General features: G+C 49.5%; 1 non-coding gene across 1 annotated transcript; it reads left to right on the forward strand.

The window, feature by feature from the left end:
* Nucleotides 1-179: 179 nt before the first annotated feature.
* Nucleotides 180-251, forward strand: TRNAE-UUC (transfer RNA glutamic acid (anticodon UUC)). The gene has a single exon. It is a non-coding gene; the product is annotated as a tRNA-Glu (tRNA).
* The last annotated feature ends 8,302 nt before the right edge of the window (nucleotides 252-8,553 follow it).

The raw sequence follows: 8,553 nt of genomic DNA on the forward strand, positions 1-8,553 counted from the left end.
GAGGGGCAGGTGGCAGAATTGTTAAGAGTAGGTCTTGGCGAAGGACACGGAGCTGAGTCGACCGCTGTTGGAAAAACGCCTCCGACTGTAGCAAGCCAGTCTGCTTTACGCGCCCTCCCAGCTTCCCCAGGATAAGGGCACAGAGCCCCAAAAGGATCGGAATAGGCAGACCAGGCAATTCCCTGGTGGTCCAGTGGTTAGGACTCTGCACTTTCACTGTGGAGGCCTGGGTTCGATCCCTGGTTGGGGAGCTAAGATCCTGCAAGCCGTGTGGCGTAGCCAAAAATTTTTTAAAATAATAAGTAAAAAATAAAATGTTTGGACCTAGCTACTCAAAAAAAAAAGAGGGACTTCCCTGGTGGCACAATGGATGAGACTCTGTGCTCCCAATGCAAGGGGCCTGGGTTCGATCCCTGGTCAGGGAACTAGATCCCACATGCATGCCACAACTAAGAGTTTGCATGCCACAAATAAGGAGCCCTAGAGCCACAACTAAGGAGCCCACCTGCCGCAACTAAGGAGCCTGCCTGCCACAGCTAAGACACGACACAACCAAATAAATAAATTAATATTTTTTTTAAAAAAAGGAATAGGCAGAGCAGCAGAACAAAAGGTGGAGCTGGAGGGAGGCTTGGCTGCCAAGTGAAAGGAGAGGTTCAGCAAAGAAAGCGTTTGGAAAGGGTTTTTTTAAGTCTCGCTATGAAAACATTGCTTGCTGGTTCTGAGCTGTGAAGTCTCCCACTCCTGCACTGGCCAGTAGCCTAGTTTCAAGTTAGCCCTACAAAACGCTGGTGTAGATACAGCCTGGACTTCTGGAGAATTACTTACCTCCTAAGGTGAACAACACAGTACACCCACGTCACTGTGTATAGAAGCCTATGCGCCACAACTACTGAGCCTGCGCTCTAGAGCCTGTGAGCCACAACTACTGAAACCTGCACGCCTAGAGCCCATGCTCCAGAAGCGAAGCCACCGCAATGAGAAGCCTGCACGCCGCAGCGAAGAGTAGCCCCCTCTCGCCGCAACTAGAGAAAAGCCCGCGCGCAGCAACGAAGACCTAACGCGGCCAGAAATAAGTAAATAAAATAAATAAATTTTAAAAAAAATCAACTGTGTTGTATTGACACAGGAACAGACCAGCCAATGGCAAGGAATATGAGGGTGAGAAATACACCCAATTTACATTGGAATTTGGGTTCCAGAGGCATTTCAAGTTGGCATGTGCTAAATATATATTTTTTTATTTTAGACAAATATTTATTATAAAATAATATGCTTGATACGTCAGCTTACCTCTACCTACCTACCTACCTATCTATCCATTTTAGATAATTGTAGATTCGCACATGGTGGTAAGAAAGAGCACAGTGATCCTATGTACAGGATCCAGTCTCCCCCCATTTCCATGTGGACATGGTTAGTCTGCAGTGTTTGCATCTCAGTAACTCCAGATTGGATCACAATGTTGGGCCTTGTGCTGGTTTTGTGACATTTTCTTCTCCTTCTGTCTCCCAGTTGTCTCAGATCCACTAAGCACTTTAGTGTCTAGCAACGTCCGGGCTAATGTTAAATGAGCACAATTTTGATATTGCTCTGTTGACAGTTCCAGAGTCTCTTAATTGGCCACCTCAGCTTGACATTTGAACAGTGATCATTAAATATTAAATGACCTATATGGGAAAAGAATCTAAGAGAGAGTGGATATATGTATATGTATAACTGATTCACTTTGCCGTACAGCAGAAACTAACACAACATTGTAAATCGACTCTACTCCAATAAAAATTAATTAAAAATAAATATTAAATAGAGGGATCTAAGACCCGGATGAGCTTACTGTAGTAGTGCTGTCATGCAGATTGTTATAAGATTTCCTTTGGCCCCAAGCTCGGTGATACATCAAGATTGAACTGGTCTGTCCAGGATTCTTTTACTTAGAGCAATTGCCCACCACAGCCCTGCTTTTCTTGTGTCACTCCCCAGGCCCAGCCAGCACCTGATAAGCTTCTGCAGAAAATAGCTCTGCTCTCTGTGTTCAAATAGCTCTGTTCTCTGTGGGCAAATAGCTCTGTTCTCTTTCTCACTTGATGTCAAACCAACGAACACCAACCCCCGCAAAAACAACCTTATAAAACTCTTCTTTCTCTATATGTCCTCTGCTTAAATCCTCTCTAATATCTTTGGGATTCTGAATGTCACCTCGGCTCAGTCTGACCCGACCCCTCTCAAATTCATCCCTCCCCGTCTCCTTGTGGTCAAAGCTGGTCCCCAGCCTCACCTCCCAAGTGCTGGCATTTGAGATGTGCCACCCTGTCCCCACCTGCCCCGCCCCCGCCCTCTGCCCCTTCAAGCCCTGTTCTCATCGGACTCCCGTGTCTGCTGGGCTGGCTCCCTCCTCACCTCTGACCCCTCTTCCGTGCATCCCATCAGTGTTGGTTCCCAGGGTTCGGACAGGCTCTCTTTACAGCCCCTCCCCCCGGTGTGAGCTCATGTTTTTCTACAACTCCAACTACTAATGGTGAGGACGTGGGATTTCTTCTGGAGGTCTCTGAAAGCAGGGGTAATAGCCCCTGAGAACAGTATGGAATTTAAGGGAAATCACGCCTGGAAGAAAAATATTCCACCTAGAAAGCCAAGATCACACTGGGATTGGAAAATGGATAGCAAAGGACAGCTGACCAAGATGAGAAAAATAATTCAGAGATGGATCGGTTGTCTCTGAGGTCACCTTCTAAATACTCTAAAGGAAAACAGAGTGTGCAATGTCCCCTAGAAAGACCTGGGATGACAGAATAAAAGGTTTTCCACGTCTCTCAGTGACCTGCACTGACAGCCCTCTTTGGACGGTAAGAGGTAAGAGGCCTGGATGAAAAGCAGAATCTTTGTCAAGGCAGAAGAATTTTTCATCAGCTCTGCAAGCTTAGGAAGAGCTCAGCAGGTCATGTTCTCCAAAAGACGGGTCCTTATGTCGAACACCCTCCCCAATGGCCCCCCCCCCCCAGGTAAGAGGCCTGGATGAAAAGCAGAATCTTTGTCAAGGCAGAAGAATTTTTCATCAGCTCTGCAAGCTTAGGAAGAGCTCAGCAGGTCATGTTCTCCAAAAGGCGGGTCCTTATGTCGAACCCCCCCCCCAATGGCCCCCCCCCCCCGTCACCACCACCTACACGTGGTGAACATGGGCAGAACGTGAGGGGCCGGGAAAACAGAACCCGAACCGCATCCCCTGACTCGTTTCACTGACTGTCTCGTTCCAAGTCCTTAGACGGGGCTGGTCTCCTTTCTCCGGAGCTTGGCCAGAGGAGAATGTCCTATGTTAGTCGGCCCTCCTAAACGGACTTGAAATCAGTCTCCTGCCCTCAGCACTTTAGTACTGACTTGGAAGGAGACAGGGGCCTCGGCCCCCTGCTGAGAGGGTCAGACCTCACTCTTGGCCCCGCCCCAAGCCTTCCCAGTCCGGACAAGCCTCAGTTAATGGGGTTTGCTTCCTGCAGAGGGCCTGGACAGGAGAGCGGTGTTGCTGTTAACCTTCCCTCTCCAGGGCCAGGCTAAATTCCGGAGAACCACATACAGTGGGGATTTGTGTTTTCTTTTTTCCATCCCCAGTCCGGGTGGCGGCCCAGCTCAAAGAGTAGTCTGTTCTGGGGAAAAGACAGCGTCTGCCTCTCTCCCAAACCAGCCCTGATCAAATCCCGAGCAGCCGGTCCTTAGATAACACAGCTGAGAAACCTGAAACCAGCAGCTCAGCTCCGTCGGTGCCCAGCATCACTGTCTGGAACCTGAGTCGGGCCGCTGAGATGCTGCAGTGATTGAACGCTAAGTGGAGTGACTGGGGTTCTCGCACAAGGGTTCATAGCCTGGACCTATGAACTCAGACAAAGAAGGTTTTCAGAAAGTCTGTCTGGGGCTTGAGCACTTGAGCTGTTTTGTGGCACTCGGCACATGTCCCGGGCTTTGGGATCATTGTTCTTCCCCAGCAAAGCCATTAGGTAGGTTGACATGGCCCTGCCGATCCCTTGCCTGGGCTGCCTGCAGCGACCCCGGCAGAGGAGAGGATTCAGTGGTATTTGAGGCAAGGGAAGGGACATCCATGCTCCCGTTTCTGTTTTATTAGAGGAAGGCGTCCTTACATGAATGGGCTTTAAAAGAGGCGGAACCTCCTATGAGCAGGGGGTAAGAACATGTTCCGTGAGTACAAAGTGTTTATGGAATGACTTCTAGGCCGGACGCTTCAGGAGCAGTACAGACTATAGAATGTAGGACAGGTGTGGTCACCGACAAGCCCTGCTGGGGACAGGAGAAGTTGTGAAGTCAGGAGTGGGAGACGTACATGAAAGAGTTTCTTTTTCCAGGATCAAAGAATAGAGGCAGGAAATCCAGCTTCGCTCAGAGGCCTGGAGACCTACAGCTTATTCAGCAAATGCTGAGAGAACACCCTCAGCGTTGCAGGAGGTGGTGCCAGAGAGCTAAGGCGTGAGAGAAAGCTGCCATCTGTGCAGCCCCCAAAGGGGAGTGTGTGTACACCTGTGTGTCTGTACTCGTGGGGACCCGGTCTGTGGGATGTGTCCTTGGGAGAAAAGACGGAAACCCGAAGACTTCACTCAGAGGTACGGGCGCCGTGGACCGTGGGTCTGGAGCCACTGTAAGTCACACAGCTTCTAGACATCATACGTTTACTCAGAACCATGGGTCGTCATCCTCAGCTTCAGTGCAAAGCTCCTCGCCAGTATCTGTAGTAGCAGAGGCTGGAAGATGCAGACAGGAGAGACCATCTTCCCAGAGAAGGTGAGAGAATATCTTTCCACTGCGTTTAGTGTCAGAGAGACAGGAGGCGGAGCTTCAGGGAGAGCTGATTTAGCTTCTGTTTCAGCAACAACGAATGAGCAGCCAAGACTACTGTTTACCCTTTCTCCTTGTAGGTTTCCCAGCAACCAAGCAAACCTGAGTGGAGGGAAATAATTGGTATTACTCAGGTGAAAACTGCACAAGTCAAAGTGAGTTTTTCAACTTGGATAATTGTCTGTTGACTTGCTGGGGAATCCTCTTTCCTGGGGCAGATACTGGTTTGGAGGCAATCACAGTGCAGGCTGGAAAGGGAAGCCAGACCCAGCCAAAGATGCCAAAAAAGCTTCATAGCGTATAGTTCTGGTCTGGGTCATGCCTCGAGTTTGAGGACTGCATTCGAGACTCATTTGCTTGGGAGGCAGATGAAGTTATATGCTCTCAGTACGTGAACTGCCTGGGATCTTTCCCAGCCAATGAGCTTTGTTCTGACCCTTCAGCACAACATCTCTACCCTCTTCCTCTTGTTCCCTTGACTCTCTGTGGCGTAGCCTTGCACAGACCCTTCTGCAGGGATGGTAAATATTCATCTGTTTCCCAGTCCAGTATATGCAAAATGATTTAGGACCACAGATGGTGGAGCTGAGGCTAGGGGCTTGGCCCGGGCTCATACAATTCTTTCTATCTGCCAGACAGAAGGGCTCAACTGCACTGGAAATCAGGAGAAGCAGCCAATAAGAAGCCTTCAGTGAGGGTCTCCACTTTCTCCTGGGGTTGACCTCTGCAGTAGCGAACTCTGCAGAAAGATTTGTGAAAGACGGACTCGTGGAAGCAAGGGACAGGGGGGGAAAAAAAAGACGTCTTTAGTAAAGAGCCGCCCAGGCAGCATGAATGAGGGTGGAGAGGAGAGGATGAGACGGTCATGTGGCTGCGAGTGTGGGTTACAGCCGTGCTCAGTGAGCTCACAGTTTCCAGGGTGAATCTATTTCTCCAGGGTAGCAATATGTGCAAAGGGAGAAAACAAAAAAGTACCAGGTCTGAACTTCGAAAGCCTGAGTCTGAGTCCCATGTGAGGTAGGGTTCCCTACATCACCTTGAGTAAGTTATTCTTCGTCTCTGAGCCCATTTCCTACGTGCAAAATGGAATCAGAGAAACCTACAGCTTTGGGTATGGATGAGTTACACGAGTTGACTGTGGCCCTTGGGGATCACTTCAGCACTGTTCATTTCTCTCTCAGGAATTCTCTCAAAGGATCTCAGGCCTCTGGGTCTCAGTCGAAGACACTGGCTTAGTGATGGCCCAGAGTTCCTCGCTGGTTTATCACTGGATTTCCAACCGAGGTATCTCCATGAAATACATTTGAATAGCAGGGAAGCTCCCGTAGTAAAAGAGAAGAGGGGGGTGAGGCTCTGTGTGGGTAGAAAGCAATATGGAGGGTGGGGCGGGGAGAGGTAGGACTCCCTGGGTGCAATGGGAAGGGAAGAGCGCCAGGGGCTTAAGATCTGGTTCTGGTCCTGATTCCAGCACTTACTGGTCATGTGAACTTGGTGCAGGTCACCTTCAAGAAACCGAAGCTTACTTGTGAAGTCTGTCTGTAAAATGGAGAATATCTCCCCTGTTAGTCTCCTGTGATGGTGAGAAATAAAACACACGTGCTGTAAGCTCAAAGGTGCTGCATTACTATCATTATTATTCTTTTTTGCCATGCCGCATGGCTTGTGGGATCTTAGTTCCTTGACCAGGGATCGAATCCAGGCCCTCGGCAGTGAGAGCGCAGAGTCATAACCACTGGACCACCAGGGAATTCCCCAGAAGTGCTGCATTATAACGTAGACATCAGGTTTTAGGAAAGGGGAAGGGTAACACTGGGGTTATGGGATCTAGTATATTCTGACATCCCCATAGTCTAGAGTAAGAATTGCTCTGGATACAAGAGCTCTGCTCACATACCTACAGGTCAGTGGACACCCCTCCCTTTTACAAATCAGAATTTTCTGCTCCCTGTGCTAGCCTCGGCCCATTTTAGAAAGCTTAGGTTGACTTCTCTTAGAAAGCCTCTGTAATTTGGGAGAAGAACCTTTGTGGTTTGGCTGGACTCTGACATCTTTGCCAAGCCAAAGCCAGAGTCTGTCCCATCAATACTACAGGTGACATGCTGGAACTTATTTTCTCCTTTCGGGTACAGTTTGTGTGTTATGGCCCTGGGCCATTCAGGGCAGGTGCCAGGGCTGAAGTGGGAGAGTGAAAGGATGGAGAAAATCATCAGAAGTACCAGCGAGCATCCAGTTAAATTGACACGACGATGAGCAGACCTCGGTGGCAATATTATGCCACCAAAAACTGTCACCACAAATACCTCTGGATCTGAGGGAGGATGACAGCAAGCTCAACTGACTGAGAAAGGAATCCAGATCCTTCCCTGCTGTGATGTCACTAGGAGTCGAAAAGGGATTTGGAGCAAGTGGTCTGAAATCAGGGTCTGATGTGAGGCAACCACAGCAGGAAAGAGCACAGAAGAGGGAGGGAGAGTCCCAGGAGTCTCCTGGCCTCCTCACCCCTCCCCACCCCTGTGCCCTCTCACCGTAAGCACAAAAGTAACCATCTGTTCAAGGTATAAGAACAGAGGAGGAGTGAGAAAAGGAGGGCACAGGACTGAGAGGTGCAGACTGATCTCTTTCCTTTTCTGAATTTCTTTGGAATTCACTATTTGGACCAGAAACTCTACCTTTAAAGTGTCACTTTTCTTTTTTAGTGGGATGTCTTTTTCCTCAACTAGATGGCATGCTCCATGTTTTATATCTCTCCCAGTTCCCACATAATAAACACTTCAAGGGTCTGGTAGATTGAAGTCTTTTTTGTGTTACGCGGGCCTCTCACTGTTGGGGCCTCTCCTGTCGCGGAGCACAGGCTCCGGACGTGCAGGCTCTGGACGCGTAGGCTCCGGACGCGTAGTAGGCTCCGGGGCCATGGCTCACGGGCCCAGCTGCTCCGCGGCATGTGGGATCTTCCCGGACCGGGGTACGAACGCGTGTCCCCTGCATCGGCAGGCGGACTCTCAACCACTGCGCCACCAGGGAAGCCCCAGAGGGCCAGTCTTTAAGGAGAGAATCGTGGGGCTGCCACCAATTTTCATACAAAGTCCTGAAAGTGATTCAGCCTAACGTCCAGGGTGGTTGCCCCCCCGTGAGAGAGAGAGAGACTCCACGTGCAGGGGCCCTGGTCACCTCCCACCTGCCTTGGCCAAGCTTGTACCCTCTGGCTGCTCCTGTCTTGGTCTTTGGGAGAGAAAGAAGGGGTGGGAAGTGCACACAGCTGTGGTTTGGACCTTCACAGAGACATTTCCCTGGGGCTATTAGTAGAGAATTGTCCTTCAGATTCACCTTTTGCTGAAGAACTACACTGAGAATTCTGGGGGACGTTCCCTCCTGGGACTACCTCCCTCCTCAAAGGGTACCAAATGACAAACGGACGCTGTGCTGCATCCTGAGGGTGCACAGTTCTCCCCCCCCTTTTTTTAATTAATTTTTATTGGAGTAGAGTTGCTTTATAATGTTGTGTTAGTTTCTACTGTACAACAAAGTGAATCACCAATTTGTACACGTATATCCCCTCTTTTTTTGGATTCCCTTCCCATTTAGATCACCACAGAGCATTGAGTAGAGCTTCCTGTGCTATACAGTCAGTTCTCATTAGTTATCTATTTTATACATAGTATCAATAGTGTATATAGGTCAATCCCAATCTCCCAATTCATCCCCCCCCCCCCCCCCCCC

The sequence above is a fragment of the Lipotes vexillifer genome, unplaced genomic scaffold (genome assembly GCF_000442215.2).
Source record: "Lipotes vexillifer unplaced genomic scaffold, Lipotes_vexillifer_v1.1 scaffold395, whole genome shotgun sequence".
Lineage (NCBI taxonomy): Eukaryota > Metazoa > Chordata > Mammalia > Artiodactyla > Lipotidae > Lipotes > Lipotes vexillifer.